The 27,270-nt window shown below is 46.3% G+C and overlaps 2 protein-coding genes, 1 long non-coding RNA gene and 1 pseudogene across 14 annotated transcripts in view; 2 read left to right on the top strand and 2 right to left on the bottom strand.

Moving 5' to 3' along the window:
- The window catches only part of LOC123609586 (DLA class I histocompatibility antigen, A9/A9 alpha chain-like), a 592,486-nt gene that overhangs the window by 255,978 nt on the left and 309,238 nt on the right, over positions 1-27,270 (top strand). The window lies entirely within an intron of this gene.
- LOC123609590 (DLA class I histocompatibility antigen, A9/A9 alpha chain-like) overlaps positions 1-27,270 on the bottom strand; it is a 400,187-nt gene that overhangs the window by 174,630 nt on the left and 198,287 nt on the right. The gene's annotated exons all lie outside the window — the stretch shown is intronic.
- Positions 1,580-5,907, top strand: LOC123609605. 3 transcript variants are annotated; one of them, XR_006717852.1, is made up of 3 exons: positions 1,580-1,998; positions 2,136-3,758; positions 4,124-5,907. It is a non-coding gene; the product is annotated as an uncharacterized LOC123609605 (long non-coding RNA). The 3 variants fall into 3 exon arrangements; XR_006717851.1 differs by having other exon boundaries at positions 1,580-2,451; positions 2,571-3,758; XR_006717850.1 differs by having other exon boundaries at positions 1,580-3,758.
- On the bottom strand, positions 17,820-21,899 carry LOC123609354 (annotated as a pseudogene).

Below are 27,270 nucleotides of genomic sequence, written 5' to 3'. Positions count from 1 at the left end.
GTGGGAGGGATGGATCCACAGAAGCACGGCGTTGGGTTTTGTGCGGTGCAAGCAAGTTCAGTGACGGGAACTGGTTCCCTTTGGGATTACGGCTGGGGGATGGGAGACAGAGATGGCACTTGCCAGTGCCTTTGTTCCCCGCCGAGCTAAGCTCTGTCTTCTGGGGCACAACTCTCCCTCCTGGCATCCTCTCTCCTTCCCTGCTAACTGAGAGCAGAGCTGATGACTTATAACATTCCAGATGTTAACTCCCACTGGCTGTCAGAATACACTCTGTCCGGCCCCTCCACTTTTGCCAGTCAGACTTGGGGCCTCTGCCTTGCCGGGCGGGCTGCCCCTCCACCACCCTGGCTCCCTCCTGCCAGTCTGTGTAGCACACACCGTCTCTCCACCCTCCCTACCCTCTTCCATGGGCCTCTTGTCTATGCTTGGCTCTGGAGACTCTGTTCTGCTAGTCTTCTGGCGGTTTTCTGGGTTATTTAAGCAGATTGGGTGGAATCTAAGTGATCAGCAGGATGCGGTGAGCCCAGATCCTCCCATGCACCATCTTCTAGTCTCTCCCGCCAAATAAAATTAATTTATAAACAGCTTTATTAGGGCATCATTGGTCACCAAGATTTGCGTGTATTTAATGTGTACAATCTGATGACTGATCATGTGAATGCATCATGATACCATTACAGTTGTGTGTGTGGGAAGGGGTCGTGATGGGGAGTGGGCCACTGTCCCTATCTCCTCACATTATGCTACCAGGAACAAGGACACATTCGGACACCTTTTAGACATAAAGGAGTCTAGGGCTCTTGATGTCACTAAGTGGCAGTGAGAACAAACCTCGTATCATTCAGTCCCCCAGGAGGCAGCTGGCTCACACTGTGAAAACTAATCATGAACACATTCAAGTTGGTTATTATAAGTGGTGATATTTGGAAAAACCTTTCATGCACTCAAAATGTCCAAGTCCAGAGGATTCCCATAATCCCCAATCTCATCCCCACTGTCCCAACCACTCCCCATGTTAGGCCCTCCAAGGACTCACTTTTATAAATAAATAAATAAATATATATATATATATATATATAATTTGACATATGTATATATTGAATGTTTATTTATTTTTGAGAGAGAGGGAGGGAGGGACAGAGGGAGGGAGAGAATGGGGGAGGGGCAGAGGGAGAGAGGGAGACATTATATCACTCAGTCCCCCACGAGGCAGCTGGCTCACACTGTGACAGAAAATAATCATGAACACATTCAAGTCAGTCATTCTAAGTGGTAACATTTGTAAAAACCCTCCACGCACTCAAATATCCAAGTCCAGAGGATCCCCTTAACCCAATCTCGTCCCCTGTGCCCCTTCCCGCTTTAGCCCCTCCAAGGTCTCACCTTTATATATAATTTGACAATTATATATATATATATATATATATATATATATGTTTATTTTTGAGAGAAAAAGGGAGGGAGGGAGGGAGAGAGAGTGGGGGAGGGGCAGAGAGAGAGGGAGACAGAGAGTCTAAGCAGGCTCCAGGCTCTGCACTGTCTGCACAGAGCCTGATGTGGGGCTCTAACTCACGAACTCTGAGATCATGACCCAAGCCGAAGTCAGATGCTTAACCGACTAAGCCACCCAGGCACCCTGAAGGTCTCACCTTTAGAAGGCTTGAGAGACACATCAGAGCCCTGGGCACTGTCACAGCCACAGTACAACAGGACGTGGTCAGAGCCTCCAGGAGATAAGACAAGGGAGCTATGGGGTGGGTGAGCTCCTCATGGGGTCCCATCTGCACCACCCAGGGTCTCAGCAATCACCCCGTCCATACTTACTTGCAGACTGAGTGTAGCTCCATCTTTTCCCCTGTGAGAACAAAACATCATATCAGAGGCCAGGGAGAAGGCTTGGGCCCTGAGGTCCTAAAGGGACCCCTGAAATTTTGGCCTCCAAAGAAATTTCCAGAACTTTAACTACAGACCTAGGGCAAGATTACACAATGTGAGGTAAGAGGACATGTGGAAACTAGATCAAAGCCTCCTGGAGGTCTGTGTGCAGCAGGGCCTCCTCTCTGTCCTGTGACTGCTGGGAATCAGGTCCCATCTCCAGAAGCATCGAGGTGAACGTTTTGTCTCTTTTTCAGGTGTGATTATTAAGTAAGAAAGAGTATTAGCAAACAGGGTCCAACTGGGTAAGCACGTGTGTGTGGATGGTGCCTCTCAGGACTGAGGCAAGACACTGGAAAATTACATATGGCTTGAACCCCTCCCCCCCTCCCCCCATCACTCTCCCCGCAGCCTCGTGCAAGAAAACTCTGACCTCACCCCTTTCCCTGCGGGAGCTCTTCCTCCTCCAGGTCCCAGGTCCAGTGACCACAGCTCCAAGGACAGCCAGACCAGCAATGATTCCCATGATGGGGATGTTGGAGTGATGCGGGGGCTCCGGGAACGAAAGGGAAGGTGCGAGTTCTGACCCCTGGGTCTCAGCTGTGTTGCCGCTGAAGGTCTACAGAAGGTGTCGTGTATTCTGCTGTCTGGATAGAATCCACCCCTTCATCGCCCTTCTTACCCCATCTCAGGCTGACGGGATCCTGCAACCTCCCGTGCTGCACAGGCACGTGTATCTCTGCTCCTCTCCCAGAAGGCACCACTACAGCCGCCCATTTCTGGAAGGTCCCGGCTCGGCAGGCCTGGTGTCCACAAGCTCCGTGTCCTGGGTCAGGTCCTCCCCATCACGCTGCCAGGTCACAGTAATCTCTGTCTGGTAGAAGCCCACAGCCCTGCACCTCAGGGTCCCCTCATGGTCAGAGGTGGGGTGGCAGGTCACATGTGTCTGTGGAGGATCTGAGGAGAAGGGTCAGAGACTTTAGGAACTTTGCATCATCCCCCGGGGGCCACCAAAGCAGCACTCATGTGACCATGCTGAGAATGGAGAGGACAATAGGGTGGGCAGGGGAGTGCATGACTCACATCCCAGCCTGAGCTCCAGGATCTGGGATAACTTCCCATCCCTTGGGAAGGTCTGGAGGCAGGATAAGTAAGACAGCCTAGGGGAGGAGGCTCAGGGTCCCTGAGTGAGGGAACAGAGACTTCTAGTCCTGACCTGGTAGAGGAGGCCCAGTGGCTCAAAACACCTGGAGTCAGCCCTCCAATGAAGTTGGGCATGGGACAGAGGGCAAGGCCTGAGGGAGGATGTCACCCGGGGTGCCCAAGGTGAATACCAGGGTCAAGGAAACCTGCTATTGAATTCTTTCAGAGATATTTCTCTCCATCTCCACAGAGACTGGATCCCCTCTGTCCTGAGAGAAGGATGGGTCCTACAAGCCAGTCTCTCTCTGACACAGGATCCGAAAACCCAGGGGAACTCCTCACCCTCAGGACCCAAGGAGGGGGACAGGGAAGAATTCTGGTGTCAATCCTATTTTCCTCCCTTTCGGTGGGGCCAGCAGGAGGTACAGCACCTGCCCCAGGGGAGATCAGGAGGCCTGGAGGCCCCACACACCTGCTTCCTACAAGGTCTCTTTCCCTTTCTCTAGGTACAGGTGGAGCCCCAACACGTACTCCCTCTGCAGGTAACACCCGGTAGTGCTCGGCTGCTCAGGCCGCCTCCCACTGGCGCCCAGGATCCGAGCCGCCTTCTCCGCTGCCCTCCAGGAGTGCAGGTCCTCCTTCAGGGGGCTGTAATCGGCGCCCTCCTAGCGAATTGCTCACACCCGCCGAGGTGGTTCGCATCGAACCCTAAGTTGCGGCCAGAAGTCCCTTGGAAGGTGAGGCCCTGGCCCCGCCCACTCTCTCACCCAGCCTCGCGGGCATCCCCGCCCACTAGCTAGCTAGCCCCCCCCCCCCCCCCGCCCCCGCAGCCGTCCCCCACCCCCCAGCCCTGCAGCCAGGCTCTCCTGGCCTCACTCCTCAGGATACCTACCCGCAGTGATTGGTCAAAGACCCAGAAACTAGATAAAATTCGAGTGAATCCCCGCGGGCTCATCCTGGGTGGGGGCCGCGAAGGTCTCCTGGCCTCGGGGTGAATCTCGGACCCGGAGCTCAGAGAGACCTCAGCAGGTCCAAGGGGGATTCCGGGACTCGTCACCTGGACCCTGGCCCGGGTCATTCACCGGACTCGCTCTGGTCGTAGTGGCGGAGGGCGGTGTGCAGGTTCGGTCGGGAGGTCTGTGCGTGCACCTTGGCGATCTCCGTCTGCTCGTCCCAAACTGTGTCCCTCCTGCTCCACCCACGGCGCCCACAGCTCTACCCTCGGACTCGCGTCGCTGTGGAATCGCAGGAACTGCGTGTGGTCCACTTGGCCCACCGAGACCTACAGCGCCTCCCCGCGACCGGTCCGCGACACCGCGGTGTGGAAACACCTCAGGGAGTGGGAACTGTGGGCACAAAGGGGCTGAGACCCCGCCCGACCCTCCTCCAGGCCCGGAGCCGGGTCCCAGATGGAGGCAGCCAGGAGGGCAGGGCGAGGGGCACTCCACTGGGGGGCGGAGAGCAGGGCGGAGTCGCAAGAAGGACTCAAGGGGAGGATGGCCCAGGCCTGGGCAGGGGTGTGTGGGGGTGTGGAGTGGGGGCGGTGGCCCCCTTCCCCCGTGGTCCAGCGTCCCCACCAGGCGGTCCCTTTGCTCCTACACATAACAGGCTCTTTCCTTCTGACCTCACACTCACTGGCCCAGGTCAGGGTCATGGCCAGGCCCCTGAAAGCACCAGGAGGCAGGTTCAAGGCCCCAGGATCCCCACCCCCTGGGAGAATCTAAGTCCCAGCCTGTCTGTGGCCAGGACAGGCCAGGGAACGCGGTGAAGCTGATACGATAGTCTTCTCTAGAAACCAGACAGGCAATGGGAGTGTGAACAGGGGCGCCTTCATGAATCCCAGACAGGGGGACCTGACACAGGCTGTGACAGGGAGAAGTGAAACCAGGGGAGATGGGGACTCCCAACACTAGGCTTCCCTGCCTCTGTGCCCTTGCACCTTCCACCCTGAGAGCCACACCCTCTTGGGGACAAGGGACTGGGCCCTGACCCCTCTCCTCTTGCAGGGAGCTCTCTTTGTCACACTGTTTCTCTGAGTTCTGGTCCAGGGACTTTCTGAAGATGCCAGGTAGAGACAGCACACTGGGCTCAGCCCTTTCTCCTCACTTCCCTTCCTGGAAACACCCCCTCCCCCACCCCCCTGAACTGGACTCCCTTCCTCGAACCCCTTATCTCTCTCCCTGGATTGACTGACTGACTGACTTACCTATTTATTTACTTATTTATTCATTGTTTTTATTTAAATTCCAGTCAGATAACATACAGTGTTATATTAGTTTCCGAGTACAACAAAGTGATTCGACAATTCCATACATCACCAGGTGCTCTCATCAGGAAGGCAACATGCCAAAGAAAGAATAGGGACCACTTCTCACACCATACACAAAAATAAATGCAAAATGGATTAAAGGCCAAAATGGCCTGAAACCATAAAAATCCTGGAAGAGAACACACACGCTAATTTCTTTGACATGGGGAGTAACAACTTCTTTCTAGATGTGTTCCCTGAGGCAAGGGAAACCAAAGCACAAATAAACTACTGGGACTACATCCACATAAAAAGCTTCTGCACAGGGAAGGACATAACCTCCTGGACTGTTTTAGAAGGAAACTTCGTCCCAGGGAATTTGATGTCAGAGACTGAGCTGGCTTCGGGATGGTTGGTAGAGAAACAATGGTTTCCTCTTGAAACCTGGGGCACCTGTGCCTGAGGCACCAGCTAGACAATCTCACAGAGGCCTGTTTGCTTTTTGTTTATTAACCATCATCTTGGTCACCACTGAATGATCCAAATCTAATCTGTCAAAGTAGTGGTTTTATCCTTCCTAGATACATTTGTTTTCATAGCCTTGCAATAACTAAAGCTGTAATTTTCACTTTCCCAAACCATGGCGTAGAGCTTTTGTATTTTTTTAACATTTTTTTTTAAATTTATTTTTGAGACAGAGAGAGACAGAGCATGAACGGGGGAGGGGCAGAGAGAGAGGGAGACACAGAATCGGAAGCAGGCTCCAGGCTCTGAGCCATCAGCCCAAAGCCCCACGCGGGGCTCGAACTCACGGACCGTGAGATTGTGACCTGAGCTGAAGTCGGACGCTCAACCGACTGAGACACCCAGGAGCCCCGAGCTTTTGTATTTTAAAATGATCTTCATTCCATAGCTCTGTGAGTCCCAGACAATCCTCAACACAAAGCAGCACACAGAAGTACAGTTTGCTACTGTATATGATCTGTGCCTGGGCCTTTGTTTATCAAGGGGACTGACAGCTGGAGAGGCTGATGCCACTGCGGGAAGATTTCTTTTATCACTTACATTTCCCGAGGGGAGGGGCAGGGCACACCACACAGGGCCAAGTGGGGGCAGAAGGAGAGGAAGAAAGCATGGCTCAGAGTCTTGATTGTGTTTTCCTTGAGAAAGGGAAGGAGGGGCTGGGGAAACAGTTTAGAACTGACCAGTCTGAATAACGTTATTGGTGGGCTCTGGGGGATGGGAGTTCTCTCTAGAAGGCTGGTAGTTGACCCTGGGTCTTTGGAGCAGAGGAATATTGCCTCCTGGAGTGTATGTGCCTGACAGAGAGATGGTTCAGAATGTGGCATCTGGATTGTTGAGTTTGCAAAGGAAAGGCATGCTCCGGGGCAAGCACTTAGCTGTCTCTAAGAATTGTCCAGCCAGGGGACGGACAGTGTCTCCCCAGTGATGGGAGTCACAAATGTCAGAGCATCAAGAATACAGAAAATATCATTAATACAGTATATTTCGACCATAGTATGCAACCATCAATTCCTTCAAAGTGGCATGTATTTAGTGCAGTGAAAACGCCCTTCACCAGTGTTCGTGCACTGCCTGTGGTTGTGAATGAAAACCTAAGGAATATTTTATTGGGGGTGTTATTGGTACCATTTTCTCCACCCTGATTAATGTAAGGAGGTAATTGATTTTCAGGCAGCCCCCAGAGTACAGTAAACAGTAGATGCAAAGAATTTCTTGCTAAGCCCTGTAGATAGAGGTTTATTAAAAATCTGTATAAGAACATATTTAAATCTGAGAATTCCACTGGTTTAGAATTCTTTCCCTCTGCTTCTTTTCCTCACCCTGTGTCTGCAGCCCTTCTCTACGTCTCGCTCATCCCTCAGGCCCTCTCCTCCCCTAAGTCTCCACCATCCTCTCCCTCCTGGATTGTGGCCCTGGTGCCACCTCATCACCTGCCACCTGGGGCTCTTCTCCTTGCAGGAGTCAGCGACCCTGCTAATGTGAGTCAGGTTGTGTCATGTGTTCACTGAAAATGCTCCAGTGACCACGTCCCACTCTTGGGAAGCCTCTAGAATTTAGGGCCCATGAGCACAGGGGCTTTGGGCTATTTTGGTGAAAGCTGTATCCCCGGCATAGAAAGCCATTCCTGGTGAATGGTAAACACTAAATTAGTTGTTTTTAAATGAATGAATGAATGAAATATGCTATTAGAATTTAATTCCAGGGGTGCCTGGGTGGCATCAGTCCATTATGCGTCCGACTTCCACTCGGGTCATAATCTCACAGTTCATGAGTTCGAGCCCCATGTCAGGCTCTGTGCTGACAGTCAGAGCCTGGAGTCTGCTTCAGATTCTGTATCTACTTCTCTCTCTCGCTGTCCATCCCCCACCCATGATCTGTCTGTCTCTCTTTCTCAAAAAATAAAAGACAAATTTAAAAAAAAATTAAAGAATTTAATTCCATGATACAAAATCATAAAATGAAAAATACATAAGCAAAAATGAGGAAAGATTTTTTTTCATGCCACTAGTATGCATGAAGTTTCATAACTTCATTCCGGGGGCAAGACCGCTATGTACACTGAGGCTGTGCAGTGGTTTCCTATTGCCGCAGAACAAATTCCCACAACCATAGTGACTTACGACAGCAGCCATCCATGTGTCCCAGTTCTGCAGGTCAGCAATCCAGTGTGATGCTGAGGGTTCTCTCCGGTGTGTCACAGGCAGTGTTTGCACCTAGCGCTCAACATCCCCTCCAAGCTTGAACAGAGCTGTTGGCAGAATTCCATTTCCTGGAGCTGGAGGACTGCGGTCCTCCCCCTGCAAGGGTCCACTTCCTTGCACAATGTCAGTGGGATGCTGCTGTCAGCTCCTGTGGCCACCAGCACTGCTTGCCTGGTGGTCCCTTCCATGGTCAAGGCCTCTCTCACGGTGAGTCCTGTTCATTATGCCAGGCCTTCACTCAGGAAGAACCCGATCCTATTAAGGGCTCTCCTGATGAGGTCAGGATTACCCATGATAACCCTCCTGTTTTAATTCAGCTGATATGACCCTTAACTGCACATGCAAAGTCCCTTCACACCAGCACCAGGATTACTGTTTGATCCAACAACTGGGAGAGTATGAACAACCTGAGGTTGGTTAGGGCAGCCATCTTGGAATCTGCCCGGGTTTGTAAGTCAAATGCTTCTTTCACCCATTATTTTTATTGAATGCTTCAAACTTGTCTTTAGAAAGTAATAATGAGAAATTTATTGACCATTCATATAAACTTAACATCTCTCACTATGGTCTTCAATGAGATTTGGTAAAAGAGATTTAGGCATCAACAAATTTTATTTTATTATTTAATTTTTAAAATTTTTTTTTAACTTTTTTTTTTAATTTATTTTTGAGACAGAGAGAGACAGCGCATGAACGGGGGAGGGGCAGAGAGAGAGGGAGACACAGAATCAGAGGCAGGCTCCAGGCTCTGAACCATCAGCCCAGAGCCCGACGCGGGGCTCGAACTCACGGACCGACCGCGAGATCGTGACCTGAGCTGAAGTCGGACGCTTACCGACGGAGCCCACCCAGGCGCCCCAGGCATCAACAAATTTTAAAAAACACAGTTACTCTGTCCTGAAATATTTTAGGCAATTCTGCTTGTTGCCATTCCATTCAAATCTGCAATTTCATCAGTGGTTATTCCTTTGTATGATTTCCAGCTTAATTTGCATTGAGCAACAATGTACTTTTTCATTCTGTGAATACATTGAACCAGTTGAATGTGAAGTTAATGTGCCCCATCAAATCCTTCACGAGATAGAATTGCCTGCACACCATATGCAACATTGTATGCCAGAAATTAATGAGGTGCCAGTGAGCAAAAGATCAAATGTGTATGATATTCTGTATCCTCTCTGTAACACGGTTCAGAATAATTGGCTGTGGTTTTCTTCCAATGCAAATAGTTCTTACAGAGTATCCTTGGCATGAACTTTGGTATTTCATTTTAATGGGCCGGAAATCCTCCTGAGTGTATGATCAGGAGTAGGATTGCTAGACTGTACGCGGGATGTGCTGTAACCAGACTAGCGAACGCCAGCTTGATTTCCAAAGTGTTCGTACCAGTGTAACCTTTCACCAGGCGTGTGCATGTGTTTCTGTTGCTGTTCCGATTGCTCTGAAAATGAAAACTGAGAGGCAGCTCTTTCACCTGAAGGGCAGGCAATAGTGTGAACATCACGGCCTGGTTGCAGGACTGCCCAGGTCTGACCCTGTTAATAACTTGATTTCCTTTACTTGAATTCCATGTACCTTGTTACTATACCTGCAACCTCTAAGTCCAGATATGCTTCGTTTCCACATCACCATATAGTATTGTTTTATTCATTTGGAATCTTTTATTGTATATGTTTAGAATCATCCATAATAAAGACAGAGGAAGGGAAAGGGGGAGCAGACCGGTGCAAGGAGAGACAAAACACAATAGAAAACAAGAGCAAGAAAATAAAGGAGCAGAATTGAAGGCAGTGAATACAGACAACATTTTCAAAGTGCAAGGAGGGGTGCCTGGGTGGCTCAGTTGGTTAAAAGTCTGACTTTGGCTCATGTCAGGATCTCGTGGTTCATGGGTTCAAGCTCCGTGTCAGGCTCTGTGCTGACAGCTCAGAGCCTGTAGCCTGCTCCAGATTCTATGTCTCCCTCTCTCTACCCCTCCCCTGCACACCCTCTGTGTCTCACTAACTCTCTTTCTCTCTCTCAAAAATAAAAATAAACATTGAAAAACTCAAGTGCAAGGAAATAAAAGAGATGTAGAATAAAATAAGTTTTAGAGAGCTTTACTAGCAATCTATTACTGTGTAACAGACGACGCTCACAATTAGTGGCTTAAAACAACAAACTCCTCTTTGCTCACGAGATGCTATAAGACAAATGCCCTGGAGCAGAGGCTGAAGGGAGAAGCTGGACAAAGAGGAGGAATTTACAGAAGGAATAAGTAGTGGGTGGTTGCTTTACAGATGGAAAGATTTTGTTAGTCCTCCGGGGAGCAGGTTCCAAAACAAGACAGGGTTAAATTCACCATGATATTATCAAACACCTGTCAGAGCATAGGAGAGGGAGACAAAAAATTCTGGAAGGGCCAGCAGACCGAGATGCCAGTCCGGCCCCACATGATGGTCCAGAGGAGACAGGTGTGTTGCACTATCACAGACCACCAGGCAACCTACGTGAAGGTGAGCAAGGCCGGAGAGGAGTCCTCAGCTACAGTCAGCCGTCAGAGAGCCCCATGCCACCCAGAAACCAGCCCGCCTTCATGTCCCAGACCTGTTACTGTGTGACCCAGCCCATGGGAAGTAGGGCCTCTGCACAAATACTGCCATGGATTGCAGAGCCCAGGTGTGGGGGCCCTTGTGGCTTATCTGGGAGCGTGACCCCAACCTTCCTACCTGAGCCGTCTGGGCCGTTGGAAATGAAGACCTTGTCAGGCTGGGTTCCTGCACTTGTCCCTTCATAGTTACAATGGGACAAGGAAGAACCAGCAGGCATCCGCGTCTCACCCGGGTTCCCCCTACATTTACTCTTATCCCAGTTGTGTAAGAGGACCCTGACCCCCGACCCCCTCAGTAAACCTGATCAGGGTGGATTACTTCTGCCTGGAGAAGAGCAGACTCCTGCCCTGGGCACAGGGAGTCCAAACATCCCTGGTAGCAGCGATAATGTGTATGAGGTTCAGTCGATCCTTATTCCAGGACCTCCAACCTGCCGTGTTGAGAAATGCAGACAAAAGAAGCAAAATTTCTCCAGTGGCTGATTGGAAGCAACGGTATGTGGATCGATACCTGTTTTCACCCCTTGGGTCCTGGACTCACATACTCTTCTTCATGAGACCACAGCACTATATAGAGAAATCTCATTCAATAAATACATTGTCTTCTGGAAAATGGAACCCATCCCTTTGGAGTATTTTCTCAAAGCTGACAGCTTGTGCCCTAGAAGGGCCATTCTGTGTGGCTGACTATATCTGGACCATCTGAAATGTAACATGACAGGTGGATCCCATAGTCACGGCACATCCTGCACCTCCTTCACTGTGAGGGGTCTCCCAGCTACATACCGTGTTGAGAGCAATTCTGAGCCTGTGGATCATGCATTTTGATAGCCCCTAGATAGTGGCACTGGCTGTGTGGGCAGGAAACAGGAGCGCACACATGGGAGAGGTATCTGTCCCATGAGGATGAGTCTCTGGCCCTTCCAAGATGGAAGGGGCTCAATGCAGTCAACTTGTCACTTCATGGACAGTTAATCACCTAAAGAGATGGTGTTATAGCAGGGCCCAGTGTTGGCCTCTGTTTCTGACAGGGTGGACATTCAGAGGTAGCAGTAGACCAAATGGGAATCATGGCTGCTGGATCCATATGTGGCTTTGTCTCTGCCATGTGGTCACTCCATTCATGCGCCCATTCCACCAGTCCTGGGCTGACCAGTGATAAAGGCTTGATGAAGTCAACTTATCAGCTCAGTGTTTCATTTCCTGTTCGTGGGTGGGTGTTTGCTGGTGCATGATTCAGGCTTCAGTGCCGAGAGACCATTTCCATTTAGGAGGGACTGATCCGGACCTGGCTAATTGATGACTTAGTGTGTTACACAGAACCTAGCACATAGGGTCATTTTTAAAAGTTTATTAATTTATTTTGAGGGGGCATAGAGAGAGAGAATGAGTGGGGGGAGGTACAGAGAGAGGGAGAGAGAGAATCCTAAGCAGCCTCCATGCTCAGCACTGCGCCCAATCCAGAACTCTATCTCATGAATTGTGAGATCATGCCCTGAGCCCAAATCTAGAGTCAGACACTTCACAGACTGAGCCACCAGGAGCCCTGCATATGGTCATTTTTAATCATGTGCCTTCTTGGTGTCCCATGGACAAGGGTTCTGTCTTACCAGGTCCTGAAACACACCACATGGCACTTCTATTCTAAAAGGGAATCTACTACTCTTTGTGGATGGCATGACCTTACTGCAATACCTGAGGTGCCAGCATGTGATTCTCCTACTAGTGCTTTCCTTTAGCTCCACACTGCATCCTTTCCCAGCATCGACCCTTCTACCATCAAGAGGTCCAATAGATGGTATCTGAATGTAGGATGGCCTGGATATTTCTGTTCTGGTCCCACTCAAAGCTAGCATCCCTCTAGGTCATCCAGACGTGGGCCAAACGTAACACCTGTGTGTGAAGTGTGTGCTGCTGGAACCCCACGTGTCCCCTGGGCCATGTCCTTCCTTCTTTGCAGTGAGAGATGCAACTCGCAATAATCAGTGTCTTACCTTGGAGGGAATATCCCTGCATGCCCCTGATGTCTAGATCCATTAACCTTAATCAGATGGCCCCTCCCTGCTTCTCTAAAATGATTCATTTACTTCATTTTTAATGTTTAGAAAATGATGGTAGTTAGCATCAATGACCAAATTTATCATAGTTTTAAAGCGTAAAATGTAAGATTTACCATCTTAACCATTTTTAGGTGTACTGTTCAGTGTATTAAGTACATTTATACTCCAAGACTACCGTCAACACCATCTGTCTTCAACTCTTTTCTTATAATCAAGACTGAAACTCTTTGTCCATTCAACAAAATTCCGTCATTATCCCCTTGTCACATCCTCTGCAAAATGCCATTCTAGTTCCTGTCTCTATGGATTGGGCTATTCTAGATCCCATATGTAAGTGCAATCATACAGTATGTGCGTTTTGGTGGCTGGTGTATTTCAATTAGCACAATCTTCTCAAGGTTCATCTGTGTTGTAGCGTGTATCAGGTTGTTCCTTCTTTATAAGGCTGTATTGTATTCCATTGTAGGTATACACCTTATTATGCTTATCCCTTCATCTATTGATGGACAATGGGTTGCTTAATTCTTTTGGCTCTTGTAAATAATGCTGCTTGTAAGTATGGGCTTATAAACACCTGTTCATGTCTCTTCTTTCAATTCTTTTGGGTGTATACTCACAAATGGAGTGGGTGGATCATACAATAATTCTATGTTTAATTTTTTGAGGAAGCTTCATACCATTTTCCATAGTGGCTGCTCATTTTACATTCCCAACAGTGTACAAGGGTTCCAATTTCTTTTCCTGTTCACTGGCACTTGTTATTTTGTTATTTTTAAAAGAGTAGGCATTCTATTTGGTGTGAAGTGGTATCGATGGACCCTCATTTGTCCCCTTGTACGAAGGCTGGAAGAAACCACTTCTTCCCCTAAGAACTGGTATCTCACTGTGGTTTTGATTTGCATTTACCTAAGGATTATTGATGTTGCATATCTTCTCATGTGCTTGTTGGCCATTATATATCTTCTTTGGAGAAATATCTGTTCAAGTTTTTAATTGGGTTGTTGGTCTTTTTTCGTCTCAGGAGCTGTCTATGTGTTCTGAATATTAATCCCTTATCAGATTTGTGAGTTGGAACTATTTTCTCCCATTCTATGGGTTACATTCTTCCTCTCTTGATACTGTTCTTCAATGCACAGAAGTTTTAAATTTTCACGAGGACCCATTTGACTATTTTTTCTTTTGTTGCCTATGACTTTCATGTCACATTCAAGAAATCACTGTCAAATCTAATGTTGTGAAGCTTTGCCCTAAGTTTTTCTTCTAAGATTTTTATAGTTTTTGCCCTGAGGATTAGGTTTTTCATCCATTTTTAGAGTAATTTGAGTGAGGTCTTAGGTATGGGTCAACTGTATTCTTTTGCATGTGGATATCCAGTTTTCCCAGTATCATTTGTTGAAACGACCGTCTTTTCACAATAAATGGTCTTGGCACCCTTGGCAATAATCACTTGACCATACATCCAAAGGTGATTTTCTGGACTCTGTTTCTGCTTAAGTCTGTATATCTATTTTTATGCCACTACCACAATGCTTTGATTTCTGTAGCTTTATATAAGTTTCAAAATTAAGAATTTCAAAGTTAGGCCTTCAACTTTGTTCTTTTTCATGAATGTTTTGGCTTTTGGGGTCTCTTGACCCCAAATAAAATTCCATATGATTTTTAGAATGAATTTTTCTATTTCTGCAAAATATATCATATGGATTCTGATAGGGATTGCATTGAATCTGTTGATTGCTTTGGGTAATATTAACAAATCAAAAATGTTAAGTCTTTCAACGTAGAAAAGTCTTCCCTTTTCTTAATGTCTTCATGAATTTCTTTCAGCAATTTTCTTAGTCTTCCCTGTACAAGTTTTTGCCTCCTTCGTGAGGTCAGCTCCCACAGTTTTATTCATGCTATTGTAAATAGAAGTGTTTTCTTAATGTCCTTTTGAACTGTTCATTGTGACTGAATAAAAATGCACATGATTTTTTCATGTGATTTTGTATCCTGCAACTTCGCTGAATTCATTTATTAATTTTACCATTTTCTTTTCTTTTCTTTTCTTTTTTTTTTTTGGTTGGATTTTTTCTGGAGTTTCTACAGAGAAGTTTATGTAATGAAACAGGGATCAATTCATTCCTTCCTTTCCAGTCTGGATACCTTTTACATCTTTTTCTTGGCTAACTACTCTGGCTATAGCTTCCAATACTATGTTGAACAAAAATGATGAGAGCAGACATCCTTGCCTTATTCCTAATCTTAGAGGGAAAGTTTTTAGGCTTTCAACATTGATGTTCACTGTGGGGTATTCATCATTGGATTTTATTATTTTGGGATAATTTCCTTTTCTTCCTTGTTGAATAAGTGCTTTTATAAGGAAAGGATGTTGAATTTTTTCTTTTTCTGCATTGAGCATTGAGATGACCATGTGGTTTTTTTCACCTTAACTTTTTTAATGTGATGTATCACCTTGATTGATTTCCTATGTTGATACATCCTTGCATTCCACGAATAAATCCCACTTGGTCTTGGTGTATAACCATTTTAATATGCTTCTGAATTCAATTCGCTAGTATTTTGTTGAGTTTTGCACCAATATTCATCAGGGATATTGATCAGTAGCTTTCTTTCCTTGTAGTATCTTTGTCTGGCTTTGGTATCAAGACCATGCCAGCTTTATAGAATGACTTCAGAAGAGTTTCCCTTTGCTTCAAATTTTTGGGAAGAGTTTGAAAAGTGTTGGTGTTCGTTCTGTAGATGTGTGGTAAAGCTCACCAGTAAAGCCATGAGGTCCAAGGCTTTTCTTTTTCAAGTGTACCCTTTCTGGTTATAGGTCTATTCAGATATTCTATTTTCTTATAATTGTGTCTTGGTAGGTTTTAGTTTCAGGGAATCTATCCATTTCTTCTAGGTTTTCCAATTTGTTTGCATACAGTTGTTTACAGTACTGTTTTATAATCCTTTTTATTTCTGTAGAATAGGTAATAGTATCTACACTTTCCTTTCTGATTTTAGTAGTGTGTTTTCTCTCTTTATGTCATTAGTCAATCTAGGTAAAGCTTTGTCAATGTTATTGATCTTTGCAAAAAACCAGTTTTTGGTTTCATTGATTTTCCAGATTACTTTTCTATTCCCTTTTCTACTATTATTTATCTCTCTTCTATTCTATTCTATTCTCTCTATTGTCTCTGCTATTCCTATTCCAATTCCTAGAAGATTACTTTTCTACTCCTATTATTTATCTTTGATTTAATACTGATTCCTAACTTTCTTCTGCTAGCCTTGTGTTTACTTTGTTGTTCTTTTTACTAGTTCTTAAGTTGTAGAGTTTGGTTGTTGATTTGAGATCTTTTTTGATATAAGCATTTTCAGCTATAAATTTTCCCATTAGCCTTGTTTTCCCTGTATTCTATAAGTTTGGATATATGGAGTTTTGTTTTCAGGTGTCTCTAAATATTTTCCAATGATTTTTTTTGGTGGTATACTTATTATTTTACTGTTAATTTGACACATCTGGACCAAAGTATTCACAATACTTGATATACTTTGAAGGGAATCATGCACTATAGTCTTAGATGTAACCAGAGAACAAGCAAGAAAAAAGGCTTTAAAATATATCCAGTGTGTATTATTTCAATATTCATTCATTTACAAATTAGACTACATACTGTTCTTTTTTTTTATAATTCTTTAAAGCTATTTATTTGGTTATTTATTTAGTTATTTATTTATAGCGTGGGTGGGTGAGTGGGGAAGTGGGCAGAGAGAAACTTAAGCAGGCACCACCTTCAGCATGGAGCCCAAAAGCAGGGCTCAATCTCATGACCAGGAGTTCATGACCTGAGCTGCAATCAGAAATCAGATGCTCAACCAACTGAGCCACCCAGGCACCCCTCTTTTTCTTTTTCTTTCATTGTTTTATTCAGGCAGGATTCATTTAAGGAAAAACAATTTAATTTTGTTTGCATTGCATAATACAAATGTCATGAGTGAAATGTTCTCTTATCTCCTGCATCCAGGAGAGAACCCATGAAATTCTCAGTTAGTATTCTAAACCAATAGGTCCTACTAAAAATAGGTCAAAATTTCAACAGCCAAATAACCAGCCTGTTTGTGGTCTTGAAGAATATCTAATGGACTCTCAGGTGTTCTTATAATGAGGAGTACTTCAATTCTATGAGATTTATCAAAATTTCAAAGAGCATTGCATACAGAATCATTCTTGAAGTTCTAAATGCCATTTAAATGACAACAATGGGAATTTTAAGTGGTTGTCTCACAGGGCCAAACCTGTAAATCCTAACTAGCTGAAATTCAGTACTATCATGACTTCTCATTTACAAGGTAACTAGTTGGTAAATTAATAGATGGCATAAAAATTAATACTTGACATTATTTTTAAAGGAGACAATGTATGATAACCAGGGAATACAGAAAACTCAGTGTATTTTCCAATAAGATAACCATTTAAGCCTCTATCTGTATACAACAGGGTGTAAGCCTGTATCTATAATGAACTTGCACATTTACCACAGTTAATCTTATTATGAGTTCTTGAATTGTTTTAGATATACACCTTTTTATTGACTAAATATTATATTTGTATACCTGGTGATGATGACTTAGGACATTGAGATGTTTTCAAAATATTTTTTAAGTTTATTTCTTTTGAGAGAGAGAGAGAGAGAGAGAGAGAGCAGGGGAGGGGCAGAGAGAGAGGGAGAGAGAGAATCACAAGCAGGTTCTGCACTGTCAGCACAGAGCCTGATGTGGAGCTAGGATTCACAAAACAAATCATGACCTGAGCTAAAATCAAGTCAGATGCTTCACTGATTGAGCCACCCAGTGCCCTGAGATGTTTTAAAAATATTTATAAATTTGTTTCTGCTATGCAAAAATAGCTGGCAATAATTTTACAGCATTTGGTTTTATAGAATTAAAATCTTACACAGTACTTATTTTAATGTTTAAAAAAATTCACAGAAAAAATACAAATTACATAACCTGATTGCATGGTACTGTTATTTCCAGTTTCCAGTTCTGGTAATTAAAGCCTCCATTAAGTCTGTTTACAATTCATTACCGGTACATTTATGAAGGCAGCTCACATGATTTGCAAACAAAACCTTCAGGCTTCATGTTATTTACCAAAGAATTCAGCACAGCAAGAAAGGAAAACCCAGTATACAAATTTACAGACTAATTTGCAAATTGACCGGTTCCTGTGATCCAAACTGTTTCAACCTTTCAAGGTGCTGTCCCTCATATTCCATATCATTGTGATGGTCCCTTTTACCCACAGAGGATCCACGGGTCTTTGGGAAGACTCAAACAATATGAGGCCATGTGAAAAGTCACTGACTTCACCTTCAGTCCCGTAAATTGTTAATACTGGAGAGGTTATCTTAGAGACTTCGTCAATGTTTGGGAATGCATCCAAACAGTAGGTCTTCATGGTATCAGGAAAAGCGACTGGCATTGCCGAGGTCAAAGGGGAATGAAGAATTATGCAAGCACTCTTACACCAAGCCGCAAGAAACACAGATGGTACTGTCTCTCTCTAATTTGGCCATTATAGAATCACATTTTCAGGGCATTATCCATATCTTGTCCTAAGAGCAAGCCAAACAGCTTCTATATCTGCACAGAGGTTTTTCTCTGTTGGTTTCCCAGACCTTGCGCCATCCCAGAATAATCCTATGAGAACATATGATGATTACTCCGTGATCCCAGTCCTGTGTAAAGCTGCTCATCTGACCAAGATCAATGGCACTTTCATGTGAGAAGAATAAAATGTACTTGACATTGGGTGAACAAGCATAAACATAGAGGAATTCTGCTGCCTTTACTGGTTCTAGTCAGTAAACTCTAATAGCATCTCTTTGTCTAGAAGAGTGCTGCCAGTCTGCTGGTTGTGATTGATGTAAAGTCCAGAGGCTTCCATGTTCATCATACATCAGCATGTAAGTTGGATCAGGTGGCAAAAATGCTAATTTTGAAGCCATTTTCCCAGGGAAGGGAGACAGCAGAAGAGGCCGCATAGATCTCTAAAGGAGAGATTACTCTTCTGCACCTGAGGTGTCAGGAAGAAAGAGCTGGAAGGGAGCCCCTGCCCACGCACTGTCCTCCACAAGGTGTGAACCACCTGTACCTTCTGCCACCTCCCCTTCTGGCACTACAGAAGCCCCCCAAGACGCAGCCAGGTCTTTCTTCACCCTTACTGTCCTTTCTCTGCTTCTCCTCAGTCTCTACCACAGGGCCAGTTCTCCTGGCGGGAGGAAGGAGGACAGGGAACCAAGGGGGCGAGCAGAACCTTGCTAAGGAAGGAGTTGGTCACCGATATAAATATTTTTTAAATAGTTCACTTGGGATTTCTTTGGGCCCATTGGTTAAGAGTGTGTTTGATTTCCTCCACTTTGTCAATTTTCCAGTTTTCCTTTTGGTTTTGATTTCTAACTGTATCCCATTGTGGTAGGAAAAGATAGTTTGTCTGATATCTCCTTTTTAATACTGTTGAGTCTTAGTTTGTGGTCTAACATATGGTGTATCCTGGACAACGTCCCATGTGCGCTGGAGAAGAATGTGTATTCTGTTATTTGTGGGTGGAGTGCTGGGTACACGTGTGTCAGATCTAGCTGGTTTGTTATGTTGCTCCAGATCTGTGTTTCTCTACTTTTCTTCTGCGGGGTGCTCTATCCAGCTTTGAGAATGGGAGAGTGAATTCTCCAGCTACTATTGCTGATCCCTACCTCTCCCTTCTGTCAAGTTTTGCTCACATAGTTTGTTGATCTGTTATTAAATTCTAGAACTTTATCATTGTTATATCTTCTTGCTATATTAAAACTTTTATTAATATTTACTATTCTTTTTTGTCTCTTCTAAATTTCTTTGATTTAAAGTCTATTTGGTCTGATATCAGAAGAAATACTCCAGTTCTCTCTTGGTTACTGTGGGCAGGGGATACCTTTTCCTTCTTTTCACTGTCAAACTATTTGTGTTTTTGGATAAAGTGAGTCTCTTTTAGACAACATAGAGTTAGATCATCTTTCTGTCACTGTTCTGCCAAGCGTCTGGTTTTGATTGGAGCATTTAATTCATTTAGATTCAAAGTAATTGCTGATAAGGAGGGACATGTCTCTGATATTTGGCTATTTTCTACATGCCTTATAATTATGTTGTTCCTCATTTCTGGATTTGTTGTTTTAGTGTTTGTTTAGTTTCGTTTTTTAGTGAAATGGTTTAATTCCTTCTTATTTCCTTTTACATATATTACTCTATAGACATTTTCTTTGTGTTTACCATGGGGATCACATTACACATCCTAAAAGTATAGCCCTCTAATGTGTATTTCTACAAGCTTATCTTCAATAACAGACCAAAAGTCTCATTTTATACAGCTCCGTCTGATCCTCTTGCAGTAACTGATGTCAGAAAATTACATCTTTATACACTGTCCCAAAACAGACTAATAATTGTTTTCGTGTATTTGTTAAATCAAGTCAAAAACAAAAAGTGGAGTTACAATTCAAAAGTATGATAATAGTGGCTTTTTCTTTAATGTGTCAGTCATTTAAATCATGTAGACAACAAACACTAGGGTTACAAACCAAAGTCACACTAATACTACGTTTATAATTGCCCATTTATTTACCTTCACTGAGATCTGTATTTCTTCACACAGCTTCAGTGACTGTCCAGTATCCTTTCATCCTGAAGGATTCCCTTTGCAGACCTTGCAGGGCAACCATGGTGGAAATAAATTCTCTCAGCCTTTGTTGACCAGCGAATGTCATCATTGCTCGCTCACTTTGAAGACCCATTTTGCAGATATAGGATTCTTAATTGAATATTTTTCTTTCAGCACATGGTGTATCAGCCCATTGCCTTCTGGTCTCTAGGGTTTCTGATGACAAACCTGCCATTTTTTAAAGGAATGCTTGTATGCAATGAGTCCCTTTTCTCTTGGTGCTTTCAAGACTCTTTCTTTGCTTTTGGCTTTCAACAGTTTCATTATAATGTGTCTTGGTGTGGATGTCTTTGCGTTCATCCTAAATGGAATTTACTGTTCTTCCTGGATGTTTATATTTACATCTTTCATCAATTTGGATCAAGTTTTCAGCCATTATTTCTTCAAATAATCTCTCTTACTTTATTCTCTGTCTTCTGTCTGGGACTCCCACAATGCATATGTGGGTCCCCTTTCTGGTGTCTCAGTGCTCCCCTAGGCTCTGTTCACTTGTCTTTAGTGTTTTTCATTTGGTTCCTCAGATGTGATCATTTCAATTGTCCTATGTTCATGCTCAGTGATTCTGTGTTCTGATTACTGTAATCTGCTCTTGAAACCTCTCATAAATTTTTCCATTACAGTTATTGTACATATCAGCACTGGACTTTCAGTTTCTTTTCGTGCTTTGTATCTCTTTGTTGATATTTTTTTTTATTCTTAGCTCAATGTCTTGATTTTTTGTGATTTCCTTTAATTCTTTGAGCATCTTACAGACAGTTGGTTTAAAGTACTTGTCTATGGACACCTGGGTGGCTCAGTCGATTAAGCATCGGACTTCAGCTCAGGTCATGATCTCATGGTATGTGGGTTCGAGCCCCATGTCCGGCTCTGTGCTGACAGCTCAGAGCCCGGAGTTTGCTTCGGATTCTGTATCTCCCTCTCTCTCTGCCTCTCCCTGCTCACACTCTGTTTCTGTTTCTCTCTCTCTCTCTCTCAAAAATAATAAACTTTAAAAACAATTTTTAAAAATAAATAACTTCTAGTAAGTCCACATTCTGATTTTTCACAGGGATGTTTTCTAGGTTTTCTTTGTTTGTTTCAATGATTCATATTTTCCTGTTTCGTTGTATACTTTGTGTTTTGTTGTTGTTGAAAACTGGTCATCTCAATCTTATAATGTGGTAACTCTGAAAACCAGATTCTTCCCATTAGCTGGTTTGTTTTTGTTTTGATTTTTGATCATTGTAGTCTGTGTGCCAGAAATCAGCCTGAGGTTCACATTTCAGCTCTTCCAAAGTCATTTTTCAGCCATGCTTCCCCCTGAGCATGTGTGCATGGTAACTTTCTACATTCTGCCCACCCTTCCACCAGTGTTGTTCAGTGAGAAACTGAGAGCAGAGTGACAATGCCTCAGTGTGGCCACAGTGCTGAAGACAGAAGCCCCAAGCTCCCCTTTTACCTGCTTAGCCAGGACCTCCCCAAGGTCTCCCTCAGCTACCGCATAAGGATAGGGCTCTACATACAGGGGGCAGACCCCTTGGGTCATGTTTGGCTTGTAAAGTGTTTCCCCAAATCTACACTGACACTGATGTTTCCTCCCCATTGAATAACCAGGGACTCTGGCCTGACAGAAGAAAAAGGTCTCTAGGCCATTAAGGTTGATTCCTAGATCTGTAGCCAGACCCACAAACATGCTGGGTGCTCCAGTACACATGCTGGCACTTTCCACAGAGGACCTTGGACCTAGGAGTCCCTGTCACTTGGTCTTGCTGCTGCCTCTGATGCTGGAGGCTGGGATACTGACTCTTTCCTTTAGTGCTGTAAATGCCACAATCTTCTCTCCTGACCACTTCAGGTCGCACCATCTGTTACCCATAACACTTGAGTCAGGACCTCTGGTACCCGAGCTCAAATCTCATTTCTACCCTGATGGCTAACCAAGAAATTTGAGGTCAGCCAGTCAGGAGCTCCCAAGGACCTTAATCCCTGTAGCTGTGCTAATGACCTACAACAGGAAAAGCCCCTTCCTGAGTCCCAGACATCTTAAAGGCATCTGGTGTTAAGCGCTGCCTGTCTACAGTTCCCAATTGATTGAAACGTGAGTGCAGGAGACACTGTGCATAGCCCTGATTGCTTTCTCAGGCAACCAAGACCAACAGGCAGGCTCTAAACTCACATAGGAACACATGCAGATGCAGCCACATGTGTACAGGACCCACCACACCAAACACCCATGAACTTTCCTCTTTCCAGCCTCAAAGTAAACGTTAAGGAATTCTGGTCACAGCCTTCCTTCCTTCCTTCCTTCCTTCCTTCCTTCCTTCCTTCCCTCCTATTTCCAAGTATATTAAGTGAATGCCTCTGTGCCAATCTCTGTGTTAGGCCCTGTACTCATTTAATGAAACAGAACATATATTCTCCTAATGCTGACCATCTGATAGGAAAGACAGACAATAAATAAAACATACTAATAGCAAGCAGTACATTGTATGGTACATATGGTCCCGGCTGAGCAGTGGCACAAACACAGCTCCTTCTCTCCCTAGCTGTCCGGCTCCCCACCTGCATAAACACCCACGCACAGGTGTTTGCTTGCTGGCCCCTCTGCCACAGGCACTGACTCCACCTGCAGCTCAGCTTCCCCCCACCTGTAGCACTGAGCCAGCAGCTCCTAACTGGAAGGCACATCAGAAAGCCCAGGTGACCAGCAGGTCCCATCTAGAAGAAGTGGGCTGTGGCGGGGTCTGCACTTGACCTGACTCAGGAGCACTCCACCTTCATAGCGGCCTGACCTTGCCCTCCAACCTCACCCCTGGCCCAGGCTTGCAGACTGCACTTGGCCTTCCCTCCTCCTTCCTGGCCCACACGCACCTGGAATCAGAGCTTGTCCCCAAGTGCTGCTTGTCTGAGGCTGCCAGGGCCTTCCTGCCCTGATCTTAGCAGGGACTGGACCAGGCAAGGCAGGCAATGCTGTAGCAAGGTTCTCTTGAGGTGTAGGAGTTATTAAGACTTCCTAGGTGAGGCTGTCTGTCCACTCTCTGCACCCTGAGATGCCACTGCACCACCTCCCCCCACTGCCCACATGGAACCCTCCCAGACAGGGGCCTCCCTTTGAATTTTTGTTCCACTTTATATGCCTAGGAAGCTCACTGCTCAAGGGAATTCTTCTTATTAAGGTAAATTAGTGGAAATCACTTGTTTGGACACCAACATTTAAAGTAGGCGCTTGAGAAATTAACGCATGACTTTCATGCTTTTTCTCCAGCAAATGCACCAGTGACATATGAAGCAACCATTTTGATCCCAAGGAACTAGAAATGATGTTCCCTCTGGGAGGACCACACCAGGAGACAGCGGGAACAACCGCAGACCTGCATGGCCTTTACTCTGGTTGTGACATGGTCAGAGCGCCTCAACGTGGGGCAGGGTGAATATCCCAGGCTGCCCCAGACCGAGGACCAACGTATAAACAGATTAGGTTCAAGAGTGAGAAAGCAGCCGCCCTCCATGATGGTCACACAGAGGTGGTAGAATCAACAGAAAATCCCCAGGCCCTGCCTTCCCCAACCTTTCCCTGCTTCATGCGTCCACTTGTTCTTTGCCCAAACGCAAAACCTGTTTCCTTATTTCCCTCCCCTCAAGCAGCCTGATTACAGGGAAATCACATTGACCATCCCTTCCTCTAAATCTACAGGGCAGTGGCCACTCTGAGGAAGGGAGCTGGATCAAAGAGGCAAAGTGAGGCCACAGGGCACAGTCCACATGCTCTGCTCTAAATGGTCTTTTGGGCTGTGCCCTGAGAGACTGGGCAAGGTAAATCTTGGAGGTAGGATCGAACCAGTGGGCACAGCTGCCCTGAGAATGACCTGTCCCCTCTGCCCAAAAGGTCAAGAGGGATCCACATCTCCTTTTGCATATGATCCACAAAGAAACTCTAGGAAGCATAGGGGCAGGCAGAGGGAGCCAGGAAAGAGTACAGGTGGGAGTGACTCAGAGGAACAATTCAGGACACAGGTCTTGGAGGAAGAGTTTCAGGGGCTGCATAGTGGACAGAGGTGACCATCTGTGCTTAGGACTCATCTATCTGCTATAAGTGGATCCTCCCAGTGGAACATCATAGGCAGGGCTCTGGCACCACAGACTGACCCCTAGGTGTGGTTTTGTGGGTCTTTTTTCTTGGATTCTTCATGATGGCTGGAGAGATTGGGGAAAGGGTGCACATAGGAAGGAAATAGGGTCATCAACTCTTGTCTGGATTCCTCCCCAGTGTTGAATCCCTCCCTGCTAGCTCTCTGACCCTTTCTTGCTTGTGCCCCTCTGATCCCATGATCTCCTGGGCCCTCTGCAGTCAGGACATAATTGCCACGCATCACCCCAGGGTGAGCCCTGCTGAGTCTGAGAGTAGAGAGAGGTAGAGTCGAGTGCTGAGCAGGGAGTGAAGCCTTCTCTGCCCAATCCTCAGCCAGAGCCAGGAGCGGCCATGTTCCACACTCAAGGCCCCGGTGACCCTGGCTGTGAGCAGGGCTAAGGGTGTGGATGCAGATGTGGCTCACAGGCCACCTCAGCACTCACACTTCCCACTCCTGTTACAGGAGCTTGTCGTCCCCTCCGATCTGTGCAGAGACAGATGAGGGATCCCACATCCCAGGAAAGCCCCTCCCATCCCACCATCTGCCCAGATTCTCACCTGGGCTTCTCTCAGCTGCTGGTGATTTCTTCTTATATGAAAGGACACACACAATAATGGCAATAACAAAAGCAACAGAAGCAACCATAGCACCCCAATGGTTGGTCATCCATTCTGGTGCACCAGGCCATTTCTTGGAAAAAGGCCTTATATTAACCTGGGACCCCTACTTTCCTCTCCCCACCCTGGCTCCTGACCTGATCAGGGCCAGAGCCTCCTCCATGATCACTGCAGTCTCACCTGAGGGTACACGGTGTGCAGTGTGGTTCCAGGGGCTTCCATGTAGCAAGAGAACCTCTGCTCCTCTCCCTGGGAAATCCTTATGACCACACACACCCAGTAGGTCCCCTTCCCATCAGGAAGGACTCCCTAAACTGTTGGGCATCCTGGCTTACAGGATCCTCATCCTGAAGCAGATCAGGAAGATATTCCCGGGAGGGAAACTGAAAGCCCAGCACGTCACGGTGACCATGCCCTCCAGGGCCTGGCTGCAGGTGACCTTCACTGTTGGGGACACTGGGGAAGAAAGCACAGAGCCAGCCATGCACATGGCAGAGCACTGCTGCCCTCTAAGCGAGACAGAGAGGACAGGTTTGCTTCTCTCATCTTTCCAGCTCTGGCTGAAGCCGTCATTGACCCCAGACTTTCTCCAAGTCTGTTCTGCACCCTACAACCCAATTCCTTTCAGCTGGCAGGAGGATGCACCTGGGATCCAGGCCTCGCTCTCGTGGATTCTCATTTTGAGGCTGAGGAGGGGATATGGGGGGGGGCGGGCTCCTAGGCTGAGGGGACTATAAGGGAACTCCGTGACAGGATGGATGGGGCTTCCTCTCCTGCTTGACACCCACCTTCCTGGTTCAGCTTTCTGTCAGAGGGCCCATGGCCTTCCTTGACTAATGACACTGGGAGGGTGCATTTCCATCCCCACCTGCTTGGTGTCTCTATCCAGAGGCTGTAACAGCACAGGTGGGTCACGGTCCCAGGGGCCAACAGAACATATGTACATCCCATAGGACAGGGAAGGTTTCCTGGGACAGTGTTGTTGGGGGGAGGTCAGTGGGTCTGGGGGAGGGGAAGGCCCTTCACCAGGGTTGAACCTGCTCTGCCCAGAAGTCCATCCAGGATTCTAGATATTTCTGCAGGCTTCCACCAAGCTCTCCCTGCACATAGGCTGAAGCAGCCTGGTTTGAAAGCCATCTGCATCGTGATTTCCTTAGCCAAGGACTGCACCGAGGACCAGGGAACTGGCCATCCACGGGTCTTCGGTTCATAGGGGAGGAAAGAGCTCCCATCACAGCGGAAATGACCGAAGTTCCTTGGTGCTGTTGTTCTCTCGGATCTCCCAACCCCAGATCTCCTGGAGTGAATAGGAGCCTGCCCCCAGCCAGCAGTGACAAATCCCATCCAGTGTTCCTCTGCCTTCCCCTGATCAGTGACAGATTCTCACCAGAGGGGCCCCTCCCTGCTCTCCTCTACATCTTACCTGTGCTGGGTGAGTGACGACCACCCCCGGGCTGAAGTCTACAGACCCTCAGTCCTCACCCCACTCCTGGCAAATCCAGTGGAGACAGGTCGCTGCTCTTGGCCTGAAACTTTCAGGAAAGGCTTCCCATCACCCTTGCCTCCACCCTGCACTCACCTCCTTTCTGGGCCTACAGGGCCACGGTGTCTGCCAGAATCTTTGTGAGGCTCTTCTCTCTCTCAAGTCCTTGGTCTCTGTGTCCCATGTCTTAGGTCCCAGGACTGCCTTGCCCACAGTCCCTGTGCCTCTGCCATGTGTATGTCACGTCATCATGCAGGAGGGCCGGGCTCTCCGAGCGTCCCACTGTGAAAAATCTCCAATGTACAGATCCATCCTGGGACAGCACCGTGAGGTTATAACGAAGACTGAGGAAACCTGGCAAGGAGGAGACTGCAAATGAAACTGCCTCCTGGAAGTAACTGCTTGTCAAATGTTTCTCAGTAAAGCTCTGCTGCCCTGAGCTGCTTGAAGTCTTGAGGATGCAGAAAATGCACATGTACAAGGGACAGAAAAGAGGCTTTCCAGTACAGGAAGATAGGCAAGGGGCCTGAAGGAGAGGGAAGAAGGAATGGCAGTGGGGGCGGGGGAGGGGGGGGAGATGTGCAAACATGCAGGACAGGGAGCCAGGACAGGGAGGCATGGGCTCCTGTAGGTGGTGTGGGTTGGAAGTCAAAGCAGACGTTGGCCTGCAGGGAGCAAGGGACGGAC

The sequence above is a fragment of the Leopardus geoffroyi genome, chromosome B2, assembly GCF_018350155.1.
Source record: "Leopardus geoffroyi isolate Oge1 chromosome B2, O.geoffroyi_Oge1_pat1.0, whole genome shotgun sequence".
In the NCBI taxonomy this organism is placed as follows: Eukaryota; Metazoa; Chordata; class Mammalia; order Carnivora; family Felidae; genus Leopardus; species Leopardus geoffroyi.
Note: the sequence above shows the minus strand (reverse complement) of the source record. Positions and strands in the feature narration are given on the sequence as shown.